We start from the raw sequence: 26570 nt of genomic DNA on the forward strand, positions 1-26570 counted from the left end.
CAGTATAGATATCCAGCATGAGATTTTTCCCTGTTGATATCTGATGTGTTTTCAAAGTGTTCCTTTAATTTGTTTGAGCCATGTATAATGTGATCTCAGGATGTGACCTACATGATAATTTACATCTACAGCTGCAGTCCTTTCACAGGATATTCCCCCAAACAGAACTATTCATTTTCTTCTGACAATAGTATTACTGGAATGTAAATGTAAATTGTGATGTTTCATTATATCATCTGACAGGATAGCACACACAGGATAGTCTGCAAGTCAGCAGATCTCTAAAAACAGTACAGTGCGGTTTATACTGAAATCAAATATTTGAAGTGAAGATCTCAGCAGATTACAAGTAGCGGTAAGTACTGCTATATTTACTATTGTCTCATATACAGAGTTAAATATGTTCCGTCAGCTGGGTATGGATGAGATAATGTGCTCGGGTTTGATTTGCAGTGGGTTCATCGAACCCTGAATGAAGTCTAATAATTCCAAATCATAGTCTATAGTAGGCAAATCTGGATAATAAATTCTGTCCACTTTCAAGGCTAAAAGAAAAGGAAATGTCGAAAAAGGGCAAGGAGATCTGGGCACTTCCATGGGGGACATGTACAAATGCAATTTTTTTTAAAAATACTGTACAGTGAGCATCTATCATTTTATAATGCTATACCATATTGTAGGTGTTCGCGCTATTTTTTTTCCTGAGAAGTGGTGTTAAAATGAAGATGTCTATGAGACTCTTGTGCCTTTTCTTGCTCCTGTTGTCTCCAGGTATGTTTTCCTAACCAAATAGCAGAGAGCTGAGGCGTCCCTAGGGTAGGTGTCACCCGATGCGGTAACACTTGGTGACACCCCCTCCGACGATCCCCGCAGAATGAATCGGATCTGCGGGTTGAGCATAATGGATCGGACTCTGATCCATTATGCTCAATCCGCAGATCCGATCCATCCTGCGGGGAACGTCGGCTTTCTTTACAACTTACTTTTTCTTGGAGCAGGTCCGGTGTCACCCCGAGGATCGTTGGCATGCAACCTATACGGGGTGACACCGGACCTGCTCCAAGAAAAGGTAAGTTGTAAAGAAAGCCGACAATCCACGCAGGATGGATCCGATCCATCCTGCGGGGATCGTCGGCTTGCTTTACAACTTACCTTTTTGTGGAGCGGGTCCGGTATCACCCCGTGCAGTCGGTGTCACCCGGTGCGGACTGCACCCCCCGCACCTGCCTCGGTACGCCACCAGCAGAGAGAGACAATGAGAAACATAAATCAGAGACTTAAAGCAATACTAAAGGTTCAGTTTTTTTTTTTCAATAACAAACATGTTATACTTACAGTACCTACTGTATGCAGTGGTTTTGCACAGAGCAGCCCTGGTCCTTTTCTTCTCAGGCCCCCCGCCGGTGCTCCTTGCTCCTCCTTCCTGTTTGGTGCCCCCATAGCAAACAGCTTGCTGTGGGGGCACCAAGAAGGCGCTGCTCCGTGTGTCATTCCCCCCAGCCCCCCTCATCTTTAACCTGAGCCCAATCTCAATCCAACACTTTACATGACAGCAAAGGCTCGATCGGCTCTCTCACTCCTCACTGACTTTGAGACATCAGCAGGAGCCATTGGATCCCACTGATATCAATCACAGCCATGTGCAGGGAGCAGGGGACGAGGCCAAGCCACGCTCTGTGTGTCTTTATGGACACACAGAGCAGGCTAAGGAGCGAGCCTATGCTAATGCCCCCACAGCAAGCAGCGGGCGGGGGGGGGGGAGCAAGGAGTGCCAGCAAAGGACCCAAGAAGAGCAGGATCAAGGCTGCTCTGTGCATAACCACTGCACAGAGCAGGTAAGTATAACATGTTTGTTATTAAGAAAAAGGCGAAAGTTTAGAATCATTATAAGACTTACAATTGTGTTTGAATGACAAAAATAAAAAAAAAGCCTGGGTATATGACCATTTCTTTAAGGGCTGATGTGTGTCAGAGAACTAGTGAACTGATGTGACGGTGGATTGTCCAATCTCTCTATTTTATAAAAACATCAAAATTCATTTATGGCTACACATGCTATGCACAAACACAACACAAGTGTTACTTTATCTGGACCTCAAACTCTCTTGACCTATAGTAGCATAGGTTCAGTTTTAATTTAATCATACCCCTTTAAGTCCTATCTCCCCTGTTATTGAAATTTTTCCACACGCACAATCTGTAGATTTTGGGGCTTGTTTTGTGGGTGTGGCTACAAATGGGGTTGCGTTCAGCTGGGTGTCCCCGGATTATTTTTAAAAATCTGGTAACCTTTTTATACATGTCATGTATAAAGCCTAACAAAAATGGTAAATTTGGGGGGAAAAATGATAAATGGCATGGTAAATGTAAAAAGCCTGAAGAAAGGATCGGTGTTAACCAAAAATGTACATCTTTACTAATTCATCTTGGCTAAATAAGGATATCACTTAAATTCCAGTCTTCAGGCTTCCACACAGAGTGAAAACATATCTGTCACTCATACTAACTTAGAATGATTACCAAAAAAAATGCCAACAACCAGATGTGCAAATTTAATACAAAACCTGCTATGTGACACGAACAGATCCACAGCCACACCCAGCCTGCTATAAACTCACCAGGACCTCCTTCTATCTTGCCCCCTGGTCTCCTCCTCCCACGCACATTTGCAAGACTTCTCCAGGTCCTCCCCCATCCTCTGGAACTCACTACCCTAATCCATCAGACTGTCACCTTCCCTCCTCACCTTCAGGCGTTCCCTGAAAACCCACCTCTTCAGGGAAGCCTACCCCACCCTCACCTAACTGCCGTTCTCCTTCATTCCTCCTACCACTCCATCCCCCACAGCCACTTCCTCCTGTACCACTACGCCCTCCCTCCTAGATTGTAAGCTCGAAAGAGTAGGGCCCTCTTACCCCTCGTGTGCTGTTTGTAGTTGCTGTACAGAAATGCCCGTAGCGAAAGAAAGAAGAAATAGCGCAGGGCATACATGACTAGGCCCAGAGTGGGGGAAGGAAGAGCAGAAAGGGTTAAGGTAGCTCCAGGAGGATTTTGTTATTGTTAGTGGGGGGTAGCTGATTGGTAGAGGTTGGTGTAGGTGAGGTTTTGCTGCACCTTAGGATGGGAGGTTCTGTGAGGGGGAGTCAGTTAGCTGGACGGCAAGAGTGTGAGCTTGGTGTCTGTTTAGCACACCTTGCTTCAGGCCACCTTTAGCCCTGCCATGGACAGCCTTTTGGCTCAGATGCAGGAGGCAGCAGAGGACAGGGGGATGGACTGGCTGCAGAGCCGTGTCTCGGATCTCTTGCAGGATCCGGGCTCATCTCCTGCAGCAGGGGGGCGGGAGGGCCCACGTGCTCGGAGGTCTAGGCCTCCGGAACGCTTTAGCCCGGGCTCCCCCCCCCCCCTCCCAGAGCTCAGCACCACCATGGGAGCCCCGCTCGGGCCCCTCCGGCTCCGCTTGCAGGGCGCTCCCTTGCCTCTGCTAGCGGGGAAGCCGGGAGGAATCCCCGCCATCGGCGGAGCTCAGTGGGCGGGGCCTCGTGCGGGGGAAGCCCCTCCCCCCCGCCCACACGGCATGGAGGCAGAAGCAGAATCTGCGGCTCCTCCACTGACAAGGTGCCGGTCAGGGAGGGAGCCCTGCGTGGGAGGCGCACAGCTGCGGCTGCCGGGCTGTCTCCTGTTGCGGCCGGCGGGCCCCCTGAGAAGTCTGGGGCTCCGGCTCCAGTGAGGCAGCAGCGTGGGATCGGCACTGGACGGAGTGCAGCAGGGAGTTCTGCGGCTGCTGGGCTGTCTACTGCTGCGGCCGGCGGGCCCCCTGGACGGTCTGGTGCTCTTGCTCCACAGCAGCATCAGCGGAAGACTGGAGCTGGGCGGAGGGCAGCTGGCAGTGCTGCAGGTCGGAGCCCAGGGACGGCGGTGAGCGTGTCTGGTGCCGGGAGGCGGAGTCGTGAGCGGCACAGACCAGCAGGACCCGTGGCTCCTGGGACCGGGAGGCCATCTGAACAGCGTGCGGAGGACGAGAGGTCGGAGGGCGAGCTGTCGGAACCCGATGCGGGGGCGACGGCTGGCCGCTCTACAACGGTGGATCGTGAGCACGCGGCTGAAGGGGCATCTCCTGGGCAGCCTGGTGAGTTACCTGTTCTGGGGTCTATCTCTTTTTCTTCTGCGTTACGGGACCTGCTGGGGGGTGGTAGGGCCGCTACGGTGGGCGCGGCCTCTGCGGCGTGCACTGTCGGCGTTCCCCCGTCGGGTATGGGTGGGGGTCTCGGTGATGTGATTTCCGGTTTGCGGGACCTGTTGCGGCGTCTTGAGTGGGGCGCCTGGGCCTGCTTCTGCGTGGCTCCCGCCGGATGGTGGGGAAGGTTTCGGGGTTCTTGTACAGGACAGCGGGGACGTGCGGCATCCGGGGGTCTCTTCTCCTCCGGGGTCTGGGCTAGGGGTTGTTCCGGCCACGACAGGTGATCGGGGTTCTGCGGCCCCCTCCGCGGTGTTGGGTGCAGATTCGAGGGTGTCCGGGCCTGTCGGCTTGGCGGAATTGACCAGGGGCGAAGTGTACGTGTGTTTTGAGGGCCCTTTGGGTGCGCATTTACAGTCGGAGGTACGGGAGTAGCTTTGGAGTGGGGAGTACGTTGATATATTCTCACTCTTGCCTTTGGAGCGTTTTCCTTTTGAAGGGTCCCGGGTTGACGAGAGTAGGCAGGTGGAAGCGGAGCAGCGGCGTTTTCGTTTTATCCCGCGTACCTTTGCAAATTGGTTGCAGGCGTTCGCGATCATGGCTAGTGATTAGGGAGGAGGCTCCTGAACATTGCTTGGCACTGTTCTGTTACCTTGATGCCATTGGTGAGGCTCACGGGGTTTCTGGGGGTACTGCGTGGCTTCGGTACGTTGAGCAGTTTAGGCAGCGGAGGGCGGTTCGCCAGTCGTTGCGTTGGGATCATAAGGACGTTGGCCTCTGGATGCGACTCATGACACCGGCGAGGGCCCCTGGTTTGTTTTTTCAGAGCGGGGCCGGCGGTTCGTTCTTCCCGGGACAATCGGCCTCCAGGCGTCAGGGGTTCTTCTGGCAGTTCCAAGAGGGGACGTGTTGATTTGGTGGGTCTTGCCGTTTTAGGCACAAATGTTCCGGGTGTGGGGGCTCCCATCCCTTGTCGCGCTGTTTCCAGCAGGGTCGAGGCCTTTCCGGAGAGCATGCTGGTAAGAGGGACGACTCCGGTGCGAGTGGAAAGGATGGGGCTTTTCTTAAAGAGGTATCCTGATCGCGCAGCTGCAGTGTTGCTGACGGCGGGTTTTTCGGAGGGTTTTCGCATCCCGTGTACTTTGACTTTGATTCCTCCCTTAGCTCGGAATTTGCGGTCGGCCTTGCGGCATGAGGAGGGGGTTTCGGCTAAGTTGCGTAAGGAAGTGGGGTTGGGACGCATGGGGGGGTCCGTTTGCTTGCGCTCTGTTTTCGGATTTGGTTGTTTCTCCCTTGGGGGTTGTGCCCAAGAAGGAGCCGAATGCGTTTAGGTTAATTCACCACCTGTCCTTCCCTAAGGGGGGGTCGGTGAATGATGCTATTGATTCGGAGTCATGTTCGGTGTCTTACACGTCTTTTGATGTGGCTGTTTTCTGGGTCCGTCGGTATGGGCGCGGTGCGCTCATGGCGAAATCGGACGTTGAGTCGGCTTTTCGGCTGTTGCCAGTCCATCCGGACAGTTTTCGTTTTTTGGGTTGTCATTGGCAGGGCTATTTTTACGTTGATAAGTGCCTTCCTATGGGGTGTTCTATATCTTGCGCTTTGTTCGAGAGGTTCAGTTCATTCGTGGAGTGGGTGGTGCAGGATATCTCAGGGGTGAATTCGGTCATCCAATATTTGGATGATTTTCTTTGCGTGGGTCCGCCAGATTCCGGAGTATGTGCAGTTTTGCTGGCCACTTTGCAACACTTTGCTGAACGTTTCGGGGTTCCTCTGGCGGTGGATAAGACTGTGGGCCCGGCTATGGAGATGACTTTCTTGGGCATTGTTTTGGATTCCGGCACGATGGAGTGCCGCTTGCCTGAGGTTAAGCTGGTGGCTCTACCAGGGGAACTACGTGGGGTGCTGGGGCAAGCGAAAAATTCAGCTGCGGGCCTTACAGTCGTTGTTGGGCAAAACTTCACTTCGCTTGTCGGATTCTGCCCATGGGTCGGGTGTTCTGCCGCCGGTTGGCGGCGGCGACGGCAGGGATTACCTCCCCTTTACATTTTATTCGGTTGACTCGGGATCATCGGGAGGACTTGCATTTGTGGCACACCTTTTTGGATTCGTTTAATGGGCGGGCTCTCTGGATGTCTGGCCCTGTTAGCAATTTTGACTTGGAATGGTTCAGGGACGCGGCGGCGGGCTATGGGGCTTTTTCCAGGGTTGATGGAGTACGGCCTCGTGGCCAGCTTCCTGGCGGGAGGCGGGTTTTCTTCGCAACTTGGTGTTGTTGGAACTTTTTCCGGTGTTGGCGGTTGAGGTTTGGGGAGAGGATTTTCGAAATCTAAACGTGCGTTGTCACTGTGACAATTTGGGGGTGGTTCAGGTCATCAATCGGGTCTCAGCTTCTTCACGACCGGTGGTGGCCTTGCTTCGCCATTTAGTGTTGCGTTGTCTGCGTCTGAATGTTTTTCTCCATGCGGTGCGTCTCCCTGGGGTTGATAACACCGTGGCTGACGCTTTGTCTCGCTTTCAGTGGGACAAATTCCGAGAGGTGGCGCCGGCGGTGGAGCAACACGGGGTTCCTTGTCCTGACGGGCTGTGGGAGATTGCCTTGGAGTCCTTGCGGGCTGGATCCGGCGTTCGGTGAGTGAGGCGACTTGGTCTGCATACTCTAGGGTCTGGTGGGAGTGGCTGGATCTGCTACAGCGGGTTGAGATTGATCCCTGGGGGCCGGAGGTGTTTTTGGCGGTATTGTACTTTGTGGCGTGGAATTTTGAGCGGGGGGTGTCGGCTGCTGCGGTGGATCGCCGACTGGCGGGTTTGGCATTCTTCTTTAAGTTGCAAGGGTGTCAGGATTTCACTGAAGATTTTTTGGGTTCGGCAGGCTCTCCGGGGTTACCGGAGCGCTCATCGATGTAAGGATTCTCATCGTCCGGTGTCTTTTGAGTTGTTGGGGTCTTTGTTTGTGCATTGGTGGTCTGTGTGTTCTTCGGACTTTGAGGTGTGCTTATTTCGGGCGGCTTTTGCGGTAGCCTTTTTTGGGGCGTTGCGTATTGGGGAGCTCGTTAGCCCGTCCAAATCGGTTCTTGGGGGGTTATTGGTGGATGAAGTCAGGTGCTTCGTTGAATGGGTGGAGGTGCTGGTACGTCGGTCTAAGACGGACCAATTGGGACGTGGTGGTCGGGTGCGTTTTTTCGTTCTTCCGGCTTCGCTGGTGTGCCCAGTGCGGGCGGTTCGGGAATTTTTGTCCCGTCGTCCAGTGGGGCATGGGTGTTTTTTTTCAGGCACGCTGAGCGGGAGCTGGTGCGAGATGTCAAGCTGGACTTTCTTCAGTTGCGGCGGGCTTATCCGGGGATGGTGGTGGTGTGGTCCGACATTGTCGCCCGTGCCTCTTGGCGTTGGGCGCGGTCGGTAGAGAGGCTCAACAAGGCTCGGATTAAGGCTAACAGAGAGGTGGGGCGTTTCTTTAGTCACCATGGGGGGTTAGTGGTCTGGCGCTTGGAGTTGGAGGTGGATACTTGGCGGTATCTCAGGTGCGATGGGGTACATTTGAATGCGGTTGGGACGGATTTATGGTCCCTGGATCTGCAGGATGGCATGCAGCGGGCTGTTCATTTGTGGCGTGGCACGCATGGGTAAGGGCTTACCCAGCGTGCTGTGGCGGTTGTTGGTCTTTGGAGGCGGTTCTTATTTGGAAGGTAAACAACAATGGTGTGGGACCCATCCGTGGTATGGGATGCCCGGGGACATTCCCAGTTAACCAAGGTTTAACTGGAAGGTGGTGGTGCTGCACTGCGGACGGTATGGTTGTCTCCGAGCTGGTTGGTTGCGGCTGGAGGCCTAGTGTATATGGTTGTCCGCAGGTGCATTTCGGATCGTTTTGGGGTGCCTTCGAAGACCAACAACAATTATGTGGGTTTCTGTTATAAGGAATGGTTGGTGTATTGTAACTTGAGTTGTTAATAAAAGGCCATGTTGGCCATTTACTCCAAAATTGGTGTTATGTCTTTTGTTAGTATAATTGGTTAAGGGGAAGGGGGTTGGTGCGGAACGGTAATGGTGGTAATGGGGAAGTGGACGAGCCTATCTCTGGTGCAATAGTCATGTTTCATGTATTGTCCCCCCCTCTATTGTACAGCGCTGAGCAAACCCTTTGGCACTATATAAACTCAATGTAATGTAATAATGTAATTGTGTCACTTGACTGAGGGGTTTTCAAGGCAGATTGTGACCATATTCTGGTGAGTATGACATATTTGTGGACTATTTTCTTTCTAATAATTGTAAAGCTGACTGTATATGGGTCTTTTGACAAAGTTCTACAGATATTGTTTTATGATCACATAATGCTGTAGCTGCACAACTCCTACTGGCAGACTAAACCTATTGAACCTTATGTTGGCACACATATATTTTTTACAGATTTTGATGCTTTATCACCAATATTGCTTCTTGATTGCTAGCAATCCATCATAATACTTGCAAAAACAACACAATAAATAGAAAATGCTAAAAAAATATAAACCTAATGTATGAAATTGTCCTCCTTACTTGGTGGACTGGAACCTAGCTGGTGTCACCAGGGGCGGACTGACAACTCATGGGGCCCCTGGGCAATAGGGGATCATGGGGCCCCTGTGTCCTTGCCCAAACTCAAAAAAGCCTATGAAAAAGGTACCGGTGGCATCTCATGGGGCCCCCTACTGACCCCCGGCCCTCAGGCAACGCCCGAGTTTCCAAATGGTCAGTCCGCCCCTGGGTGTCACCAACAAAGTCAGTTCATATTTCAGACTGTGATTAATACACATACATCTCATTTTTGTCTTAGGTTTCTGTGATCAAATTGAAGTGACTCAGACTTTTCAATATATCTTTGTATCACCTGGGGATAGTGTGACCCTGTCATGTTAGGCTCCATGTACACTGCGGCTGATAAACTGACGTTCAGGAGCTTTTCTGCATTTTTTTCAGCAGCCCCTGAACTCTCCCTAATGTTTTCCTATGTGTCCATGTACACATCATTGTTTACAGGCAAGTTGAGTTTATGGGCGTTTTTTTTAACGCACCAAACTTGCATTCAGGAGTAGATTTTATCAGCGTTTCAAACGCCAAATGTTTGTAAACGCAGCTAACCGCGTTTATAAGCGTTTACGTTTGGAACATTTTTTAACTCTTCCATTTCCAGATGCTGTCCAGAGCCTTTTTTCATCATGAAAAATGCATGCAAAACATTTTCCCGGTACTCAAATGGACCTGGCACCGTACTTTGAGGTTTCGCATTAAAGAAAATATGTTAGACATTGCTGCAATAATGCACAGAAATGAGCTGGAACACATCCAAACACCACAAAAAAAAAGACAGCTAATCTCAACAAATACTGCTCTCTCTCCTTCTGCTCTCTCTATTTCTCTCAAAATGTCTGAAATAGTTAATTTTTTACTGTTTTTCAGTGCATTCTGGGCATTTTGGAAGGTCTCCTGAGGTTATCTTTAAAAAACGCTTCTAAACACAAACGCACATAAATGTGGTATGCAAACGCGGCTAAACAGACGTTTTGAACCTACATTCTCCAGCAGTCAGTTTCCATCGTTCAGAAATGTTTTCCAAATGTCCCTTTGTACATGGAGCCTAAGACAAGCTATAACAGTTACACCAAGATAGAGTGATTCCATCAAAAGCCAAGGCAACCTGTGAAGATTATTATCTACTTGTCAAGTGACCGACTTACTGGCATCCCGGAGCGGATCAGTGGAGCTAGGTCAGGAACCTCATTTACTCTGACAATCTGACAGATCTGAGAAGATGCAGGAGATTATTACTGCGTGCAGAACACTGCCTTACCACTCACACAGTGATACACAGCTGTACATAAACCTGCTTCCTCTCTGACAAGGATCACCATATTACATTTCATGCACCTGTCCAGAGAGGATCACAACAAAGCAGCAAAGTAAGAATAGTGTCAGAGAAAACATACAAATCTGTCACATTTAGTAACTCATCTTTACACTGGTGGCTTCTGAGTAATATCTTCTTCACATAAAAATTTAAAGGAAAAACCTGGGCTTGGTGCAAAAAAAATGTAAAATAACTATAAGAAAACAAAAATTTACAGCAGCACTCAAAAACACATACCGTATTTTTTGCTCCATAAGACGCACTTTTTTCCCCCAAAAAAAGGGGGGAAAATGTCAGTGCCTCTTATGGAGCGAATATGGAGCGGCCGGTCCGGTATTTCCACCGCCGCCGTGTCAGAATACCGGGCCGGCCGCTCAGCTCTGCAGCGGGACCTTATGGAGATGACTGCTGACCTTTGGGGAGGTGGGGAGCGGGTACCTGAATTTGACAGGTACCCGCTCTTACTTCCGCGGAGTTGTTCATTGACCTTACCTGTTCCTCTATCCAGCGGCGCGCTGTCTTTCCGGCTTCTGTAGTGTGGGCGCTGGGCTTGACAGCCGGGTGCCTAGTGCGCATGCGCAAGAAGCGGTGCTTTTTGTGACTGGTAAGGCGGTACCTGGGACACATGACAGATCCCAGAAGCCGCCAGACCAATCACAAAGCGCAAGTGATTCTCGCTCATGCGCACTGGCACCCGGCTGTCATGCCGAGCGCCCACACTACAGAAGCCGGGAAGACAGCGCGCGGCTGGATAGAGGAACAGGTAAGATCAAAGAACAACTCCGCGGAAGTAAGAGCGGGTACCTGTCAAATTTAGGTACCTGTTCCCCCCCCTCCCCAAAGGTCAGCAGTCATCTCCTGTGCTGTCCGCAGTCTCTGGTCATCCCTGTGCTGTCCGCAGTCTCTGGTCATCCCTGTGCTGTCCGCAGTCTCTGGTCATCTCCTGTACTGTGTCCGCAGTCTCTGGTCATCTCCTGTACTGTGTCCGCAGTCTCTGGTCATCTCCTGTACTGTGTCCGCAGTCTCCGGTCATCTCCTGTACTGTGTCCGCAGTCTCCGGTCATCTCCTGTACTATGTCTGCAGTCCATTAGTTCAGAATTTTTTTTTCCTGTTTTCTGCCTCTAAAACCTAGGTGCGTCTTATGGTCAGGTGCGTCTTATGGAGCGAAAAATACGGTAGATACAACCGTGTAATATATCCAAAAGCAATAACTGCTAAAGCTATACCTTTAAATGATTAAAACATGCATAACACCCTAAAGGGAAAAAAAAGTGTATAAAAGTCCAACACATCCAATATACAGTCATTTTGATCAAGTGATATGAAAGCTTCTTCAATGTCCCTTGTGACTCTACCACCAATATATAAAATGACATCCTCTTCCCAGATGAACAGACCTTAGAGCTTCAGAGGTCAGTTCACACACAATTTAAATGCCTTGGGATGATTGGGAATCGCACCGCCTCCACTCAGCATGTCAAGATTATACAAAAAAAATAAAATAATAACATAGCTCCATAGTGTAAAAACATTTTTACACTTTATTAGCAAAACAGAGAGGTACTCACATTAAAGTGGAGTTCCAGTCCCCATCATTTTTTTTATTTTAAAACAGATCCCCTAGAATTCTTAAAATCTGCTCTGTAATATTAGACTACTGCTAAGTATGATATCATTCTCATTATGTAATAAATCTAAATGATCTCACATAGATCTCGGAAGCAGGCAGGTTCCATGTTGGATGTGGGCATCTGAAGCCTGCTACTGTATACTTCCTTGATTCGGTGTTGCTGGCTATCCCAGAATGCACCTCTTGAGCATGTGCCTGCGCAGTAAGGACACTGCGTGGTGCAATTTGTTTAGAAAAGGATGCCACAACAATGGCGGCGACAGCGGAAGTTCTCACCCCCAAGGTTATGGCAACCTGTTCTTCCCCCGCCAATGCCACAATAGCACTGTAAACAGAAAGGAAGGGATATAATACACAGAGTGCCAACATCCCTAACGAATACAAAGGGGGGAAAAGTCCTCTTTTTTGGTGGGACTTTAATGGCACAATTTACTTATATGGTAAATTTCAACAATTCAAAAAAGTTTTTTTTTATAAAAGCAATATAAAATTTTATTTTTACAATCTTCAAAAATGAATATGAAGCTACAATACATATTGCGGCGGTGTCATCAGAGATGGGATTGCAAATCTAATCGTGGATCATGCATGGTTCGCACTTGACACGTTTCAAGATCAACAAAAATCTCTTCCTCAGAAGTGCTCAAGAAGGCATGACGCATGATTCCATGTGAGGTAAAAACCACCAAGAAATTTAAGAACACATTGTTATATGAACACAGCCACTGATTTCTCATATATCTCAGGCAAAAATGATGAAACAAAAATTAATAAAGAAAAAACAGAGACCAGTGGATGATAACCAGTGGATGCCTCCCGAAGGAGCCCTGCCCAAATGCACTGTCAACAAGATTACCTGCTGGCTGGTACTGATAAGGCAGTGCTACTGTGAGTGCGGAGCGACGACCACAAGGAATTTGCGTGAGAAAGTGTTGATGACCAATTAAAAATCAGGATTGAGATGTGAAAGACAGCCCGCTATGGGGCAATATACCAGGTCTATCCGACGAGGCACGCTTTATGGCTGTGGCTATCCCAGCATGCTCCTCTCGATCTCGTGCCTGTGCAGTGAGGACACTGCGTGGCGCAATTTGTTTAGAAAAGGATGCCATAACAATGGCAGCGACGGCGGAAGTTCCCACCCCCATGGTTATAGCAACCTGTTCTTCTGCCAACGCCACAATAGCACTGTAAACAAAGGGAACAATTTTCATATTTAAAAATGGCGGTGGTCTCCGCCTCGCATCGCGTCATTAACGGTTTGGAAATATCGCAATGCTACAAGAGGGGGATGCTTGTTAATTCCTGGGATTGAAGACCCATCAATCTCAGGAAACAACAGTTGGGCCGATACGACGTAACTCGTTCCTTTACAATGGCAACTAAAGGTATGTAAATATAGTTACATAGTTAGTCTGGCTGAAAGAATGACAAAAGTCCATCCAGTTCAACCATAGAAAAAAAAAGTTATAATCCTATAACCACAGTTGATCCAGAGGAAGGCAAAAAAACTCAGCAAAGCACAATCCAATTTGCTCCTGCAGGAAAAAAAAATCTTTATTATACATGGTGATCATATCCCCCCTTATGTATTATACATGGTGATCATATCCCCCCTTATGTAGTATACATGGTGATCATATCCCCCCTTATGTATTATACATGGAGATCATATCCCCCCTTATGTATTATACATGGTGATCATATCCCCCCTTATGTAGTATACATGGAGATCATATCCCCCCTTATGTATTATACATGGAGATCATATCCCCCTTATGTATTATACATGGAGATCATATCCCCCCTTATGTATTATACATGGTGATCATACCCCCCTTATGTATTATACATGGAGATCATACCCCCCTTATGTATTATACATGGAGATCATATCCCCCCTTATGTATTATACATGGAGATCATATCCCCCTTATGTATTATACATGGAGATCATATCCCCCCTTATGTATTATACATGGTGATCATATCCTCCCTTATGTATTATACATGGATATCATATCCCCTCTTATGTATTATACATGGTGATCATATCCCCTCTTATGTATTATACATGGTGATCATATCCCCCCTTATGTATTATACATGGTGATCATATCCCCCCTTATGTATTATACATGGTGATCATATCCCCCCTTATGTATTATACATGGTGATCATATCCCCCCTTATATATTATACATGGTGATCATATCCCCCCTTATGTATTATACATGGTGATCATATCCCCCCTTATGTATTATACATGGTGATCATATCCCCCTTATGTATGATACATGGAGATAATATCCCCCCTTATGTATTATACATGGTGATCATATCCCCCCTTATGTATTATACATGGAGATCATATCCCCCCTTATGTATTATACATGGAGATCATATCCCCCCTTATGTATTATACATGGAGATCATATCCCCCCTTATGTATTATACATGTTGATCATATCCCCCCTTATGTATTATACATGGTGATCATATCCCCCCTTATGTATTATACATGGTGATCATATCCCCCCTTATGTATTATACATGGAGATCATATCCCCCCTTATGTATTATACATGGAGATAATATCCCCCCTTATGTATTATACATGGAGATAATATCCCCCCTTATGTATTATACGTGGTGATCATATCCCCCCTTATGTATTATACATGGTGATCATATCCCCCCTTTATGTATTATACATGGAGATCATATCCCCCTTATGTATTATACATGGAGATCATATCCCCCCTTATGTATTATACATGGTGATCATATCCCCCCTTATGTATTATACATGGAGATAATATCCCCCCTTATGTATTATACATGGTGATCATATCCCCCCTTATGTATTATACATGGTGATCATATCCCCCCTTATGTATTATACATGATGATCATATCCCCCCTTATGTATTATACATGGAGATCATTCATATCCCCCCTTATATATTATACATGGAGATCATATCCCCCCTTATGTATTATACATAGTGATCATATCCCCCCTTAATCTCCTCTTCTCTAGAGAGAATAAATGCAGTTCCTCTAATCTTTCCTCATAGCTGAGCTCCTCCATGCCTCTTATCAGTTTGGTTTCCCTTCTCTGTACTTTCTCCAGTTCCCCAATGTTCTTTTTGTGAATTGGTGCCCAAAACTGAACTGCATATTCCAGATGAGGTCTTACTAATGATTTGTACCGGGGGAATATGATATCTCTCTCTGGAGTCTATACCTCTTTTAATACAAGAGAGGATTTTGCTCGCTTTAGAAACCGCAGCTTGGCATTGCATGCCATTATTAAGCTTGTGATCTACCAGAACTCCCAGATCCTTCTCCACCATTGATTCCCCCAGTTGTACCCCCCTTAGTATGTATGATGCATGCATATTCTTAGCGCCCAAGTGCAGAACCTTACATTTATCAACATTAAACCTCATTTGCCACTAAACTTAGAAAAAAAAACAAAAACAGAAACCTGCCATAGAGTAAAAAGTAATACAGAAAAAGTTTAAAATCGGGTGGAACTCTGCTTTAAGCAGCAGAGTATATGAGCAAAACGAACAAAACAGCCACTACTCAGTCCAGCAGCATGATGACTTCAGCACAGGCTCCACCCTGACATGTTTCATCTCAGAAGACTTCTCAAGGGGCTGGATCTTGAGAATATATTTGCATAGTGTAGGGATTATTTTGTCACCAGTCAAGGTGGGTAAAAAAATTGTCAGTTTATAGACTGCAAATGTTGGAGCATAGATCATTGAATGAAGACTATGATCTGACATTGCCAGCCAAGAACACAGAGTATACAGTATATCACTGACACATACTGTAAGGGTAAAGCCTAACTGCAACCAAATCATTTTATTTTGTTTCGGATGAAATGGAAAAAGGTTAAGTTTTATTTGCTTTGTGTCCCTATTGTGGAGATTTCCCCTCACTTCCTGTCACTTTAAAAAGTGTCAAAGGCATTCCAACAGGGACACAAAAAACACAAGTAATCCAAAGAAAACGGTTACAAATCTATATTTATTTTTATTGCTGTCCATACCTTCTCGACCTCCTGACAACCAATCTCCAGTTTCCTGTAAAGGTGTCACAAAGGCAAGACTTGAAAAAACACCTTTTGTGATCACAGACAGAAATAAAAACCTGACATAAATGTTAACTCTTTTCCACTCTATTGTGAGCAAACAGCCACAAACATTGTTTGGATCTAGTTTTCCATTTCACATGCTGTATGTATTACCACCTACTTTTCCAATTAAGTTTCAGAGCAGCCAAGGTAACTATAATAAATCAAAACTCTATAACTTCCCACAGAAAAGTCAAACTTTCACCCTTGAAAGTGCAAAATGACATAAACCTTTTCAATAATCTACATATGCATACACCCTCTTCCGCAGTCTCATACTGCTAACATAATGTCCATAAAACAGTCCAAAACTCAAAATTGGAGATCCAAAAATATTATACAAACATAAAAAAATAAAAATAAATAACTATGGAAATTATAAAATTATAGTCTTCGCTCTCCAATCTTCCAACTGTGAAAATGTCCAAATCTTCCCTTCAATCCAAAAGCACCTCAAAGAAAATAAACTAGATATAGTGCATTATCTTTAATAAAATTAAAAAAATTATAAGTGATGTCATGCAACCACACTGGTGATATAGAAATACTAATAAATAGACATCACACATGTGAAGTGAAAATCAACACACCACTTCACTGGTGGTCCTGTGAAACAACCACTGCAATACGTGAAATGTCACAAAAACCACAATAAGTGATCAGTGAAAATTGTGCCAAAATTGTGCCAAAATTAAGGGATCCCTTGTGAAAAAGTCGGAAGTGACGAAACGCGTCAGAGTCGTGACGTCAGACGCTAAGTCGGAAGGAGCAGCGCGGCCATTTTGAGGTGGTCACAGCAGAGAACGGACTGTATCGAGGATGGACGGTATTTTTTACAATGTAAGCTTCTAAATAAATTGTGTTTACTATATTTATCACTCCACTGAGTCTGCTCCTATCTGTCCTGCGAGGAACGGGGATCCCGATGCCCATGGCTGCATGAAAAAGGGATTCCATTGTGTACTCCTATAAAAGAAAGCATACTCCCAGGGAAGGCAATTCCATCTGGTTTAAGGGAATTTCAGAATGCTTTGAAAGCAGCAAGAGGGTAATTGTATATTATCCCATAAGCAGAGTGGTGGCACTTAATTTTGGCACAATTTTCACTGATCACTTATTGTGGTTTTTGTGACATTTCACGTATTGCAGTGGTTGTTTCACAGGACCACCAGTGAAGTGGTGTGTTGATTTTCACTTCACATGTGTGATGTCTATTTATTAGTATTTCTATATCACCAGTGTGGTTGCATGACATCACTTATAATTTTTTTAATTTTATTAAAGATAATGCACTATATCTAGTTTATTTTCTTTGAGGTGCTTTTGGATTGAAGGGAAGATTTGGACATTTTCACAGTTGGAAGATTGGAGAGCGAGGACTATAATTTTATAATTTCCATAGTTATTTATTTTTATTTTTTTATGTTTGTATAATATTTTTGGATCTCCAATTTTGAATTTTGGACTGTTTTATGGATATTATGTTAGCAGTATGAGACTGCGGGAGAGGGTGTATGTATATGTAGATTATTGAAAAGGTTTATGTCAGTCAGCCAAGGTAACTGTATTTTTTTATTTGGCTTTGCAGCCCTTGTTGGTACAGTCATGGCCAAAAATATTGGCATTTCTGTCAGATAATGCACCACTTCGCCCAGAAAATGTGTGAAATTACAAATGTTTAGGCATTCTCATGTTTATTTATTTTGTTTCTATTGGTAGGACACAAAAAAGTGGAGAAACAAAAAGCCTGACACATTCCATGCAAAACCCCAAAAATGGACTGGACAAAATTACTGGCACCCCCAATTTAATATTTGGTAGCACACCCCTTGGAAAAAATAACTGAAATCAATCGCTTCCTGTAACCATCAATGAGTTTCTTCCACCTCTCTAATGACATTTTAGACCACTTTTTTCTTTCGCCAACTTCTCCAGGTCTCTCAGATTGGAAGGGTTCCTTTTCCCAAGTGCTGTTTTGAGATGTCTCCACAGGTATTCTATGGGATTGAGATCTGGACTGATTGCTGGCCAGTCCAGTACTCTCCAGTGCTATTCTGACTCAGATTGTTGTGATAGCGATTTATCCCTTGTGAGACCTCTCTGCCTAGCCTGTATAAGCAGATATAATCACTGTGAGCAATCCTTGTCAGATAGCTGAACTCACCAATACTGTGTTCATCCAGAAGTTGCTTTATTCTGTACATGTGACAACAGGATACAGCAGAATGAATGGTTTCCAGTATTATGCGGTCAAAAGATGATACTTTCTGTAGCGTACTATGCAGAATACATGTGTCCCTGTTACATGTGGTCTGTTAGCTGCATCCATGACACAGGAAGTGCTGAACTCAAGAAGAAGGGAGGAGCTTCATATACAAAGGAACTGTGTCATAGATCTCAGGGAGGTAACATGAAAAACAAAGTGTATACCAAATAAGACCACTGGATGGCAGCATTACTAACTATAGAAATGTCCATAGAAAATGGTACAAAAAATAAACTATATGAATTCTCATGTACATTAACATAAATATTAACTGTGTAACAGCATACTCCCCGTCTGGCATTGTAAATGTCACTATTTAAACCATAACGGTAGTTATACAATTGCAAATAAACAACAGTGCAATTTGCTTGAAGTCTTGAAGACCTGAAAGACATAAAAAAGAGAACATGCATATAGTGCAACAATTATAATGTAAGGCTTCAAGTTGTATCAAATAAAGTTCAAGACACTTCCTTCTTGAAGTCACAGGTTGGATCCAGCAGCATACGCAAGCAAGTTCATTCTCCAAAGGGTAAGAGCAGAACAAGTTCCGTGATAGGTCTGCTGAAAGTCTTTACAGTCCCTTGTCTTGCAACTTTCAACTCCACCTTGCGTACCTTGCCGTCATCACTAGGAATGCTCTTTACAATGAGTCCCATAGGCCACTCGATTCTTTCAGCTTGCTGGTCCTTCAGCAGAACGAGATCTCCAACTTTAATGTTAGGGTTCAGGTTTGCAATTGAACTGTTTTTTGGAATGTCCCTCTTGTCACGGATACATTTAATTTCTGAGCCAAAGACATCCTGTTGTACATTGTGGATTATGATCATTTCACCTTCAGCAATGTCTTTTGCAGAAAGAAGCCTTTGGCACATGTGCCACCCTTGATATTGAACATTGGTGGGCTTTGTGTGAAAGCAGTGTGCAATATGGACTAACCTTGCGATGGTGCGTACAAGTCTTATCCACTTAGAAAAACGTTCAAAGCGTTGACAGCCCAAGACGAGTCTTTGTTCAGTTCTGATGACAAGGGTTTTGACTTCAGGACGAATCTCTGGATCTCTGTCAGGTTCTAGAAGACTGAAGATATCAGCTGAGGTTTCTTCTGGATGATACAGCAGGAATTCAGGACCTGTTAACCACGAAGAATTTGCAAAGACACTTGCAGACACTGGCCTGGTGGCATGATCTGCAGGATTAATTTCAGATGGGACATAATGCCATTGTTCAGGTTTAGATGATTTCCTGATTCTTTCTACACGGTTGCTGACATACACATAAAAACGTTTAGTCTGGTTGTATATGTAGCCCAGAACAACTTTGCTGTCTGTGTAGAATTTGGTGTCATCTATCTGAGTGTCCAACTCGCGCAGTATGAAATCGGCAATTTCTACAGCTAGCACAGTTCCACAAAGTTCAAGCCTAGGAATTGTGTGCTCAGGCTTAGGTGCTAACTTAGCTTTCCCAAACAGAAACCCTATGTGGGTTTGATTAGAGTCTATTACCTTGAGGTAGGCAACAGCTGCTATGGCCTCAGTAGATGCATCTGAGAAGATGTGAAGCTCTTTCCTCTGACTTGTAGCAAGGGAAGCTGAGGTGTAACAGCGTGGTATACTGATTCCATCTAAGGCATGTAGAGATTGTTTCCAGGACTCCCACTTCGGAAGCTTGTCTGTAGGCAGCGGAGCATCCCAATCTTTAATAGACTCTGAGAACTGTCTAAGTAAGGCTTTACCTTGTATGGTGATGGGAGCCACAAATCCCAATGGATCGTATAAACTGTTCACCACTGACAGAACACCACGCTTGGTAAATGGTTTGTCTGCAGAGCCGACTTGAAAGCCGAAGGTATCTTTTAATAAGTCCCACCGTAGGCCCAGACTTCTCTGTACAGGTGGCATGTCCATTCCAAGATTTAAATCTTTAAACCCAGTGGCATGATCGCCAGGTTGAAAGGCTTTCATAACAGCAACACTATTCGAGGCAATCTTGTGTAGTCTGAGGTTAGCCTCGGAAAGCATACCTTGTGTCCTTTGGAGCAGGTCTATGGCTTCTTCATCTGTAGGTAAAGACTTAAGTCCGTCGTCAACATAAAAGTCTCTCTCAACGAAGTGTCGAGCATCCGCACCATACTCCTTTTCTCCATCAAGGGCAGTCCTTCGTAAACCATATGTTGCAACAGCGGGTGAGGGACTATTTCCAAAAACATGTACCTTCATGCGGTATTCAATTATCTCATTGTCCATGTTGTTGTTACGGTGCCACAGAAACCTTAGGAGGTTCCTATGGTCTTCACGTACAATGAAGCAATGAAACATTTGCTCAATATCAGCAGTTATGGCAACTGGTTCTCTTCTAAATCTCATAAGTATACCTACAAGGTTGTTGGTTAGATTCGGGCCAGTGAGAAGAACATCGTTCAGGGATACGCCTTGATGCTTGGCACTGGAGTCAAATACTACCCTGATTTGTTTTGGCTTACGTGGATGATACACTCCGAAGAAGGGCAGGTACCAGCACTCATCGTGTCTTTGAAGTGGTGGGGCTGGTTCGGCGTGATCATTATCAAAGATCCTTTTCATAAAAGCGATGAAATGTTCCTTCATTGCAGGCCTGTTCTTTAGTGTTCGTTGAAGTGAGTTGAATCTGGATAGAGCCTGTTCACGATTGGTTGGGAGTGTGGCCCTTGCAGCACGAAGAGGTAATGGTGCGATCCAGCTGTTAGACTCATCCTGGAAGAATTCTTCGTCCATTATTTTGATGAACTCTCTATCTTCGACTGACAAGGCTATTTTGTTGTCATCACTTGTAGTACAAAACACTGTGGTACCTAGGTTGTCATCACAAAGAACAGGAGTAACATCAGGTACTTGGATGATGTCAAGAGGCTTCTCCCTTACTTCATAATGGTGAGGGCACTGTTTGAAGTGGGATGCACGTCCATTTCCCAACATGTAAGTTTTGAAGGAGTGGATCTCAGTTGATGTTCTGTCCAGGCATACATCGCCCACTATTACCCAGCCTAGGTCAAGTCTTTGTGCATAAGGGGCATTGTCAGGTCCATCGCATTGGTCGCGTACTTTATGTACTCTGAGAATGTCTCTTCCTAGCAGGACCAAGATTTCAGCACTCTTGTCCATCGCAGGAATCTCATCAGCAAGGTGCCTTAAGTGAGGATGATGATATGCAGCTTCTGGAGTAGGAATCTCTTCTCTTTCGTCTGGTATCTGATCACACTCAACTAATGTTGGGAGGGGTATGCCTTCTCCATCCTTGATATGAGAGACCATGAATCCATCGACCCTTCTGCCAAAGGTCTCTACACGACCAGAACAGGTTCTGAGAGTATACGGTGTGGCGTGACCTTCTAAGCCAAAGATCTCAAAGAATTTAGGCTTAACCAAGGATCTGTTGCTCTGTTCATCTATTATGGCATACATCCTAGCAGCTTCCTCAGGATGATCCTTGGGGTATATCTTGACTAGGCATATCTTGGCACAGCATTTGTGATCCAGTCCCTCTCCACAGACTTCTGTGCATGAAGAAGAAACATTTCTTTTGGCTAGAGCATGACTTTGTTGCTCCCCGCCATAATTTGGGACAGGGGTTGAGGTAGGTAGCTGCTGCGGGTTGTCTGGAAGTGGAGTAGGATGCATGGCTGTAACATGTCTGTCGCTACCGCATTCTGTGCACTTGATGACAACTTTACAGTCTTTAGCAAAGTGGTTATAAGAAGCACAGCACTTGTAGCATATTCCAAGTTTCTGGAGAATCTCCCTGCGCTCTTGTAAAGGCTTTGCCCTAAGCCCACGACATTTCTTAAGAGGGTGAGGCTTCTTGTGAATAGGACACTGACGATTAGGGTCTTTATCTCTGGCATCCACAATGCCTTGGTCAGTAGGTGAGGTTGTGGAGGGTGAGATGTCTGTCCTTTTAACAGATATTGCTCTAGTATAGTCTCTACGTTTAGCTGCTGTGTTATCATACCTTGATGATGATGAGGATGAAGCAGGTAAGTTTGGTTCACTGAAGCTGAAGCTGGGATCGTTTCTCGTCCAGGCATGATCACTAATGAACCTGCAAAAGTATGAGAATGGAGGAAAGGATACGTTATAGTCTCTTTTGTACCTTGAGCCCTGTTGTGCCCATTTCTCTTGCAGGCCGTATGGCAGTTTAGACACCACTGGGTTAACACCATGAGCGGTGTCCAGGAAGCTTAGTCCAGATAGATGTGGGTCTGCCTTTGCCAACTCTAGCTCCATGAGGAGGTCACTTAGATCTTGGAGCCTGCGATAGTCTTTGTTTCCTATTTTTGGGAAGTTTTGCAGTCTCTTGAATAGAGCGCTCTCTATGGCTTCAGAGCTACCATAGGCTTGCTCAAGTCTTGCCCATGCAGCAACAAGACCTGCGTCTGGGTGGTCAACATGTACTGTTCTCAGTCTTTTAACACGATCTGCAGATTCTGGTCCCAGCCACTTTATGAGCAAATCAAGTTCTTCCTTAGTAGTAAGGTTGAGATCAGCAATAGCAGCCTTGAAGGTTGATCTCCAGGCCCTGTAGCTCTCTGGACAGTCGTCAAACCTTGAGAGGCTGGTGTTAATGAGCTCACGGCGAATCATATATCTGGCAAAGTCATTCAAGTCTGATCTCTCACTCTTTGGTGCCAAAGTAACTTGTGGAACCCCTTGGGTGTGAAAGTTCTCTGGTGATGTAGGGTGAGGTTTACCAGGGTAAAATGATGTTGCATGAGCGTTTAACTGTGGTGTAGTCTCTAAGGCTTGTGCTGGCTGTGGCTTGAGCTGCGACTTGTCACTGGAAGTCACCTTGTTGTTGGCAAGAGTTGATGTGGTTTGCTGCATAGATGTACTTGTGTTGTAGATTTGAAGAGGGTTAGGCATATGGAGCCGAGAGGTCTCTGTGTTGAGAGTCAGAACAGTGTTAATAGGAGGTACAGGAGATGACTCTGTATCTTCGCAAATGTTATGCTTTAATACGTATTCACTGGTGCGTTCAACTGGATCTTCCAGTTCTGCTGGGATAAGGCAGTCTGAATTAGTACTTTGTCCCATTGCTTGTTCAAGGACTTTCAGCCTTGCTAGGGAAGCTGCTTCCTCCCCTTCCATCTGCAGAATCTTTATTTGGGAATCTGCCTCTGCTTGTTGAGAAGCCATTTGTGCTTGGAGAGCTTTGCTTTTAGCTTCCATCTCTGCTTGCTGAGCTACCTTGCGTGCTTCTATCTCTGCTTGCTGAGCTATCATCTCCGCTTGTTGCGCTATCTTGCGTGCTTCTACCTCTGCTTCCTTTCTGGTAAAAGAGCTTTGCGCCTTTTTTGATTCAGCATCAGCGCGGGCCTCTATTAGCTTATCGCTTAACGTCGAACTTCTGGAGCGAGAGGATCTAGAAGAAAGTGCAGTGCGCTTGGTTGAGGTGGATCTGTGAGATCTGGTCTCCTGCAGCTGAGTAATGCGGAGTTCTGCTTTAAACTTAGCATTTTGCACTGTAAGATCCCTTTGTTGGTTTAGTGCATCAGTCCTGGTCAGTTCTGCTGAAGAATCCTCTATATTAGAGTCCTGCAAGAAAGCTGAGTATTTTACAGACAGCCGCTGGTAGCGTTCATACGCAGCAGATAGGCGATTTATAGAGTCTCTTAATTCAGCTGGTTGATCATTAAAGTGTGACAAAACTGACATGCATTGTGAAGTTCGGTCCCAGAGGTCTGACAGATTACTGGAGAACTCATCTCTAGTGGCTTCATAGTTTTCCCTGAGTTTCTGTGTCGGTTTTATTGTACGTTTGGGTTTTACGCTCTGTTCGGGAATGTCTGCAGAATCTGCTCCCTGTATGTCTGCTGGTTCAGAGGAATGATGTATCTGCGTTGGTTCGGCCATAAAGGAGTGTTCAGAGCCTTGTCTAGACATTTTTTACTGTTCTGCAAAAATTGGTACTGTCTCTTTAAGAAGACGAACAGCAGCTTAGACAGGTGGGGGTAACACAGTTCAATGCAGAGAAACAGTTTTCAACATTCACATGAAGTGCAGTAAGCTTGTGCGACCATGTGCTTTGCAAGATGGCGGATGGCACTGAGCTTGATTGCAGATTAGGCGCACACATATACACAGCAGGCTGTAGGGATTCTATGCATCTTTTGACTATTCTGACTCAGATTGTTGTGATAGCGATTTATCCCTTGTGAGACCTCTCTGCCTAGCCTGTATAAGCAGATATAATCACTGTGGGCAATCCTTGTCAGATAGCTGAACTCACCAATACTGTGTTCATCCAGAAGTTGCTTTATTCTGTACATGTGACAACAGGATACAGCAGAATGAATGGTTTCCAGTATTATGCGGTCAAAAGATGATACTTTCTGTAGCGTACTATGCAGAATACATGTGTCCCTGTTACATGTGGTCTGTTAGCTGCATCCATGACACAGGAAGTGCTGAACTCAAGAAGAAGGGAGGAGCTTCATATACAAAGGAACTGTGTCATAGATCTCAGGGAGGTAACATGAAAAACAAAGTGTATTACCAAATAAGACCACTGGATGGCAGCATTACTAACTATAGAAATGTCCATAGAAAATGGTACAAAAAATAAACTATATGAATTCTCATGTACATTAACATAAATATTAACTGTGTAACAGCATAAGTGCTTTGTCTGAAACCATTTCTGGGGGCTTTTTGAAGTGTGCTTTGTGTCATTGTCCTGCTGTAAGACCCATGACCTCTGACGGAGGACCAACTTTCTGACTCCGGGGAACTGAAAAGAATAGGCGCTGTGGAAAATGCTCTCAGTCAAGCACCTTAATGAAGGAGCATCTTTATTGGGTGAGACAAAGTAGCAAATATAATAAAATTTGACCAGCCTGAAGTGAACAGTGTGACTCCAACGGATGGCCTGTCTGCTCGGAAGAGAGCTGAGATCAGAGAACGCTCTTGTCAGCTTCAAATCACGTGGTGTCAGCGTACCGGCGTCCTGGGTGGCGTCATCACGGCAAGAAAAGGCAGTGTCCGGCGTTGGCTTCAGCTGGGAGCGTATGCAGGGTTACCAAGACGACATGTTTTGTACAGTTGCGCTTTGTCAAGTCTCTGGTAACCCTAGCCGGCGAATTTAAGTCTTCTTGAGGTCTTAGCAATCGAACATATTCCAAAGGGTACATTTACTGACAACGAAAGACTAGCCCGTTTATGTAGAAGAGAGACGTTATGGATCTACAAGTTAGGTTCTATGACCCCCAACGGTCTCAATAAGGACCTTGAAATCCATAGTATTATCTAACAAGTATGACCAATAGTCCCCGGAACTAGGATCCTCCTGTTTTTTTTCACTCAACCATTATTTACGGTTATGTACTGATATTTCTTTTATATACATTATTGTCTTCTTTATTATTGTCTTCTTTTAACACTTGTTTTTTAACTTTCACTGTTACCATGTATATATTGTGTTTACTCAATTCTGAATATATGTTACTACGCATCTATTGCGTTTACTTGATTATGAACATATGAGCTACCTAATTTGATACCCATATTGATTTTACTATACTTCTTTTAGCAGTACGTTTTATACAGTCATTTTTACCTTCATATGCCAACCTTCCTCCCCCCCTCCTTTCTTCATCCATATACCCAAAATTACCTCACTATAAACTCATTTTTTGACATAGCTTCCATGTACCAGAGATGTCATTTTTAACTTAGAGTTGGAGTCACACTGTTCACTTCAGGCTGGTCAAATTTTATTATATTTGCTACTTTGTATCACCCAATAAAGATGCACCTTTCATTAAGGTGCTTGACTGAGAGCATTTTCCACAGTGCCTATTCTTTTCAGTTCTCTTCATCATGCAAATAATTAACAAGGCAGCAGTGGTGAGCTCATGATTAACTGTTCAAATGTTTCCACCTGGAGTGGCCTCTCTGCGCTCATTTGTATGAGTTTCCCTTTCTGACACTGGGCCCTACATTGCACCCCAGAATTCTTTGGTAGTGTTCAGATTTCCTAATATCATGCCCATGGTCAAGATCTCCAGTCACGGTCTCCACGGTGAAGAAACCCTAAAACCTGTGTGAACCTCCACTATGTTTGACTGTAGGGACTGTATTATTTTCTTTAAAGGCCGCATTGCTTTTTCTGAAGCCAGTAGAATGGTGGACTTTACCAAAAAGCTGTAATTTTGTTTTGTCTGTCCACAACACAATATTCCAAAAGGATTTTGGCTTCCTCGGGTATGTTTTGGCATACTCCAATATGGCTTTTTTATGTTTCTGTGTCAGCAGTGGGGTCCTCCTGTGTCACCTATCAAAGTGTCCCTTTTCCATTCAGATGGCAACGTATAGTGCGAGCTGACACAGTTGTACCCTGTGCCTGAAGGTTAGCTTGAATGTGTCTGCAAGTCGATGGAGGTTCTATATCCACCATTGAACAATCCTTTGTTGCAATCTTTGATTAAT

General features: G+C 45.4%; 1 protein-coding gene across 1 annotated transcript in view; it reads left to right on the top strand.

The window, feature by feature from the left end:
• Nucleotides 1-216: 216 nt before the first annotated feature.
• Nucleotides 217-26570, top strand: part of LOC149442178 (uncharacterized) — a 68514-nt gene continuing 42160 nt past the window's right edge. The window contains exon 1 of the mRNA XM_089656409.1: nt 217-355. The gene's annotated coding sequence lies outside the window, so the exon portion shown is untranslated. The remainder of the gene's footprint in view (nt 356-26570) is intronic.

Source organism: Staurois parvus, unplaced genomic scaffold, assembly GCF_062004578.1.
Source record: "Staurois parvus isolate SC_StPar_1 unplaced genomic scaffold, SC_StPar_1.0 ptg000903l, whole genome shotgun sequence".
Lineage (NCBI taxonomy): Eukaryota > Metazoa > Chordata > Amphibia > Anura > Ranidae > Staurois > Staurois parvus.